The sequence below is a fragment of the Macrotis lagotis genome, chromosome 2 (assembly GCF_037893015.1).
Source record: "Macrotis lagotis isolate mMagLag1 chromosome 2, bilby.v1.9.chrom.fasta, whole genome shotgun sequence".
In the NCBI taxonomy this organism is placed as follows: Eukaryota; Metazoa; Chordata; class Mammalia; order Peramelemorphia; family Peramelidae; genus Macrotis; species Macrotis lagotis.
This window is the reverse complement of record NC_133659.1, coordinates 190,411,181-190,417,985: the sequence shown is the minus strand read 5'-3', so window position 1 is coordinate 190,417,985 and position 6,805 is coordinate 190,411,181.

The window sequence follows — 6,805 nt, the reverse complement described above, 5'->3', positions numbered from 1 at the left end:
ATTCATCATCAGTCTTCTGGTGTTATAGTCAGTCACTACATTAATCAAGTTTCTTATGCCTTTTACAACTGTTTTGTTTTCTCCTGTTGTATTCATTGTATAAATTATTCTCTTTTTCTCATTTTAGTCTGTTTTACTTCATATAAGTCTTCCCAGATTTTTCTGTCTCCATCTCTTTCATCATTCTTACAGTGCAATACATGTTCCATTTCATTCGTCTAACCTCATTTGCTCAGCCATTTCATAACTGTTGGGAACCTCCTGTAGGGAGGGGATAGAGTGCCAGGCCCAGGGGTTCAGAAAGAACTGGGTTCAAATTTGGCCTTAGGTGCTTAGTAGCTATGTGACCTTAGGTGACATTTAATCTTGGTCTCAGCTTCCTCTATAGTCAAATGGGGATCATAATAGCACCTCCCTCCTAGGTTGTTTGCAGGATGCAATGAGATAATATTTGTAAAATACTTTGCAATGTGCTTGGCACTTAATAAATTCTTTTTTCCTTCCCTTCCCTTCCCTTCCCTTCCCTTCCCTTCCCTTCCCTTCCCTTCCCTTCCCTTCCCTTCCCTTCCCTTCCCTTTCCTTTCCTTTCCTTCTTCCTTTCCTTTCCTTCTTCCTTTAATTCCCTCCTTCTACCCTCCCTCCCTTTTCTCCCCTCACTTTCTAGTCCTTTGCTATAACAACTATAAACAGGGTCCTAGTCTTCCTTCCTTGATCTCTTTGGGGTTTGGGCCTAGAAGTGCTCTCATTTGGTTGAAGGGTCTGCATAACTTAGAGACTTTGTGGAACTGGCTCCAAATTGCTTTCTCAATATGACTGGAACAATTTATAGCACCAATAAGAGTATACTAGCATGCCTGTCCTCCTATAATTGTCATTTTCCTTTTTTTTTTATCTTTTCCAATGTGATGGGAGGTGGAGCCTTAGAATTGTTTTGATTTGCATTTTTTAATATTAGTGATATGAAGCATTTTTTTCATATAGTTCTTTAGGTAGTTTGTATTTCTTTGTCTGTTCATATCTTTAGATGACTTATTTACTGGGGAATGGCTCTTATTCTTATTTATTTGATTTCTTAAAGTTATTATTTTTATTATTTATTGATTTAAGGCAATGAGGTTAAGTGACTTGCCCAAGGTCACACAGCAGGCAATTAAGTGTCTGAAATCAAATTTGAACTCAGGTCCTCTTGACTCCAGGGCCAATGCTCTATCTACTGTGCCACCCAGCTGCCCTATTTATTTGATTTAACTTCACTTATATCTTGAAAAGCAGAACTTTACCTGAGAAGTTTGTTGCAAAGATTTTCTCCCTAGTTAGCTCTTTCTTTTCTCATTTGAGTGATTTTCTGTAAAACCTTTTCAATTTTATGTAATAAAAATTTTGTCCTTTGTTTAATCAAGAACTCTTCTTCTATTGATAGTTGTACAAGGTGACTTGGTTCAAGATCTTTTATTTTCTTTATGATGCAAACTTTTATATCTAGGTTATATATCTATTTGGAACTTATTGAAATATAAGATATGAGAGATATAGATAAAAACTTAATTTCTGACAGATTGCTTTCCAGTTTTCTCTATAGTGAACCTGTTCTGCAATTCATTTTTCATAGTTTTGATGATTACTGTTTTGTAGCATAGTTTGATATCTAGTACTGCTAGGCCATCTTCCTTCTCAATTTAAAAAATGATTTACCTTGAGATTCTTGACATTTTGCTCTGATGAATTTTGCTGCATTTTTTCTAATTTTGCAACATTACTATTTAGTAGTTTGATTGGCATGATACCAAGTCTGTAAATTAATTGAAGTACTATTATAACTTTTACTATGTGGGTACTTCTCAACCATGAGTAATTAATATATCTCCGATTGTTTGTCTTTATTATTTCTGTATAGTGATATTCATCTAATTTGTGTTGGAGAAGGGACTCCCAAATATTTTATATATTTTGTAGTTATTCTGAATAGAGTTTCTATTTTTTCCTGCTGGGTTTTGTTGTTAATAAACAGAAAGACTAACAATTCATTTGGGTTTATTTTATGATCTATTGCTTTGCTAAAGTTATTATTTCAATTAATCTTTAAGTTGAGGTTCTAGGATTCTTTTGGTAAATCATATAGTTTGCAGAAAGCAATAATTTTTTCTCTTTGCCTGTTTATTTTCTTATTTTTTCTCTTATTGTTATACCTAACATTTCTGGAACTATATCAGATAATGGTGGTCATAATGGACATCCCTTACTTTACCCCAGATCTTATTGGAAAAGCTGTTAGTATTTCTCCCTTACAGATAAGGAGGGTCATTGGTTTTAGATAGCTACTATTTTAGATAGTTTTAGATAAAGAGGTTTTGATAAATAATATGTTAAGGAAATATCCATTTATTCCTATATTTAAAAAATTTTGAAGATAGGATAGACATAATGGCACCCTCTGGCCAGAGAGGCTAAAAATGGTGGATAGCTTGAGATCAAGAGTTCTGAGTTGCAGTAAGGCTACCTCCAACTAAATGGCATCAATATAGTGAGCCTTTGTGAGTTCACTGGGCTGCTTAAGTAGAGTTAAACTGACCTGGGTTGAAAAAAAAATAGAATAGGTTAAAGTTTCTGTGCTAATTTTATCAGATTTAGACCCTGGAGTGACTCCTACACTGGCACTGCCATGGGTAATTTAAGGGAATCTGGACTTAAAAAGATAAGGTCAATCAAAAAAAAACCAACCAACCCATAAATAGATGTTTTTGTCAAAAATGTTTTCTAAAATATTTGATATAATCATGTGATTTTTGTTTTTTTTACAATATGGTCTATAGTTTCTCTGGTATTGAACAGACCTTGTATTCCTATTAAAAATGCAATTTGGTCATTATGTGGCTTGTCAATATTTTATTTAATTCTTTTGGACCACTATTTATTAGTGATATTGGTCAATAGCTTTTTTCCTCCTTGCCTTATTTCTTTTTTTTCTTAAGAAAGATTTTATTTATTTTGAGTTTTACAAAATTTCCCCCATTCTTGCTTCCCTCCCCCCACCCCCCACAGAAGGTATTCTGTTAGTCTTTACATTGGTTCCATGTCATACAATGATCTCAACTGAATGTAATGACAAAGAAATCATATCCTTATGGAAGAAAAATAAAAGTATGAGATAGTAAAATTATATAATAATATAACTTTTTTTTCTAATTTGACGTGGTCTTTGGTCTTTGTTCAAAGTCCATAATTCTTTCTCTGGACACATGGTGTTCTCCATTGCAGATAGCCCAAAATTGTCCCTGGTTGTTGCACTGAAGGGATGAGCAAGCACATCAAGGTTGATCATCACCCCCATGTTGCTGTTAGGGTGTTACAGTGTTTTTCTGGTTCTGGTCATCTCACTCAGCATCAGTTCATGCAAATCCCTCCAGGCTTCCCTAATTTCCCATCCCTCCTGGTTTCTAATAGAACAATAGTGTTCTATGACACACATATACCACAGTTTGTTAAGCCATTCCCCAATTGAAGGACATTCACTTAATTTCCAATTTTTTGCCACCACAAACAGGACTGCTATAAATGTTTTTGAACAAGTGATTTTTGTACCCTTTTTCATCATCTCTTCAGGGTATAGACCCAATAATGGTATTGCTGGATCAAAGGGTATGCTCATTTTTGTTGCTCTTTGGGCATAGTTCCAAATTTCTCTCCAGAAAGGTTGGATGAGTTCACAGCTCCACCAACAATGTCTTAGTGTCCTAGATTTCCCACAGCCCTTCCAACATTGATCATTGTCCTTTCTGGTCATATTGGCCAGCTTGCCTTATTTCTTTTCGATATCAAGACCATAGTTTCATAGAAAAAGTTTGAAAGATCCCTTTCTTACCTGTTTTTGGAAACACTTTATATTATGTTAGAATTAATTGTTGTTGTTGTTTTTTTAAGGTTTTTGTAAGACAAATGGGGTTAAGTGGCTTGCCCAAGTCCACACAGCTAGGTAATTATTAAGTATCTGAGGCCAGATTTGCACTCAGGTACTCCTGACTCCAGAACCAGTGCTCTGTCCACTGCACCACCTAGCCACTCCAATTGTTGAGTTTTTGAAAGAATTAACTTGTAAATCCCTCCAATCCAGGATTTTTTCTTTATTTATGTTTTATTTAATTTTTCTATCAGAAATTGTTTATTTAAATCTTCTATTTTTCTCCTATTCATATGGGGGATTTTAGTATTTAACTATTTTTTAAGTTCTCAGTTTTGTAGGTATAAAATTGAGCAAAATAATTTGCTTTATTTTATCTTTAATTGTTGTTATCTTTTAAATTTTTTATTTTAATAATTTGGAACAAAACACAATTAATCTTGAATTTGTTTTTAGTAACTCTGTCACCTTTGAAGAAAGTATAATTCTGAAGGAACATGACTCTTAAGTGAATCATCTTCAGTCTTCTTAGTCTTTTCCAGTTCCTTAAATATATCACCTCTCTAAATCCCTCTTAACTCCTATATTTGCATTTCAAATTTCTATTCCATTTAGGTCTTTTCATCAAGAATACTTAAAGAACATGTTAAAGGTCCATTTTTACCTGATGGGATTATTTTTTCTTACAAGGTAAATTATTTGTTAAGTTGTAAGCCTTTACTTTTGTCTAAGATTTCAACTTCTTTATACGACTCAAATTCTTTATTTCTGGATTTTGATTATGGCATTCCTGGATATTTTCAGTTTGGTATTTTTTTCCAGGGGGCTCTCAGTGGATTATTACTATTTTTACTTTGCATTTTAGTTCTAATAGATTTGAGTGCTTTTCTTTTATGATTTCTTGAAATATGGCATCCAAGATTTTATTTGGTCATATTTTTCAGAGTACCCATAAATTGTCTCTCCTGGATCTGTTTTGTAGGAACATAGTTTTTGATAGCAAATATCTTACATTTTCTCCCATTTTTTCTATCTTTTCATGTTATTCTAATATTTCATATATCCTGGAGGCACTGAATTTTGTATACTCTGTTCTAATTTTTTTTTTAGTTTTTTTTTTTTTGCAAAGGCAAATGGGGTTAAGTGGCTTGCCCAGGGCCACACAGCTAGGTAATTATTAAGTGTCTGAGATCAGATTTGAACTCAGGTACTCCTGACTCCAGGGCCAGTGCTTTATGCACTGTGTCACCTAGCCGCCCCTCCATTCTAATTTTCAAAGTCTATTGTTGTTGAGTCATTTCAGTTGTGTCCAATTCTTTAGGGTTTTCTTGGCAAAGTGTGGTTTTGCCATTTCCTTCTCTTATCTCATTTTACAGATAGGAAAATTGAGGCTAACAGGGTTAAGTGTCTTGCCCAAAGTCAAACATCTAAGTTAGTGTCTAAGGTCAGATTTGAATTCAGGAAGAGGAGTTTTTCTGACTCCAGGTCTGGCACTTAAGCCACTGCACAACCTAATTATTTCAGGAAATCTACTACTTAAGTTAAGACTTCCATCTCTTCCCCAAGCTATTTATTTTCATTCTCACCTTTTTTTTATAGCTTTTATTTCAACTTATAATTTTTTATCTTATTTTTTTGAAATGGAAATAAAATTTCTTTCTTTTTTTCAGTCATACTTTTGAATCCAATCAAACCATTTCTCCTCCTTGAGGTTCTATTTGTGATGTGGAATAATCATTTTCTTTTGAGTTTACCTCTTGAGCATCTCTAAACCCACTATATTTCTTCATTGTGTTTGCTGTTTTTCTTCTCTCTACTTATATCTAAAGCCAATGTGATGATGTTTTGTCCTTTATTCTCAAAGAATGTCCTAGGTAGCACAGTGGATAGAGCACTGGCCTTGGAGGCAGGAGGACAGAAGTTCAAATCAAGCCTCAGACACTTGACTCTTACTTAGCTGTGTGGCCTTGAATGAGTCATTTAACTCTGATTACCTTGCATCCAGGGCCATCTCCAGACATTCTGATTCACATCTGACAACTGCCCTAGATGGCTCTGGAGGAGAAAGTGAGCCTGGTGACTTAGCACAGTACCCCCTCACTCAAATCCAATTCACATGCTTGTCATAGTTTTACCTCCCCGAAATTGTGATCTTCAAAAATGAAGGACAAACAATCTAAAGATTCAGTCCACCAGATCTAGGATCTGCTTTCTCTGGCCCTCTTGGCTGGAGTACTCCATTTGGTCCTGCATCCAATTTTTTGAGTCCCTCTGCTTGGCAGATCTGCTCTTAGGGTACTGGATGGTTTTAGGATCCATTGACCTCACTGGAGCATGCTTTTGGTACCCCCCCCCTTCCAGATATACCTGAGAGTTGAAGTGATATCCCTGGAAGTCAAAGATTTCTATCCTTATTTGCCTAAGCTTGAACTGGTTTCCCTGGTGGAACCACTCCCTCAAAACACATAGATGTCTTTTTTGAAGTCCGAGGTCAGAAGTATATTATTACTTCTCTTTGATTATCTTAGTCATTATTCAATCTGGTATCCTCTTTAGCTCTTTTCTGGAATAGATGTAGAAGGTGCTTCTATATCTTTCATGTCACATCTTAACCACTAATCTGAACTTTCTTTCAAATGTTGGATCTAAGGTTCCCCAGTGATAATATAGCAACTAGTATTTTCAGTGAAAAAATCAGCCAAAAAATCAGTGGGTTTTATCCAACAGTCTTGTTATAAAGAGGATTAATATATATTTTGTCAACTGATTGTTATTTTTTTATCTTGTGTTTCAGGGGTATAATTTAGCTGGTTGTATATTTGAACTAACTCATGCTGTATTATACATGATTATAATCATGTAGACCAAAAGCAGATTGACTGACTCTTAGCCAGATGTGTTATGAAATGC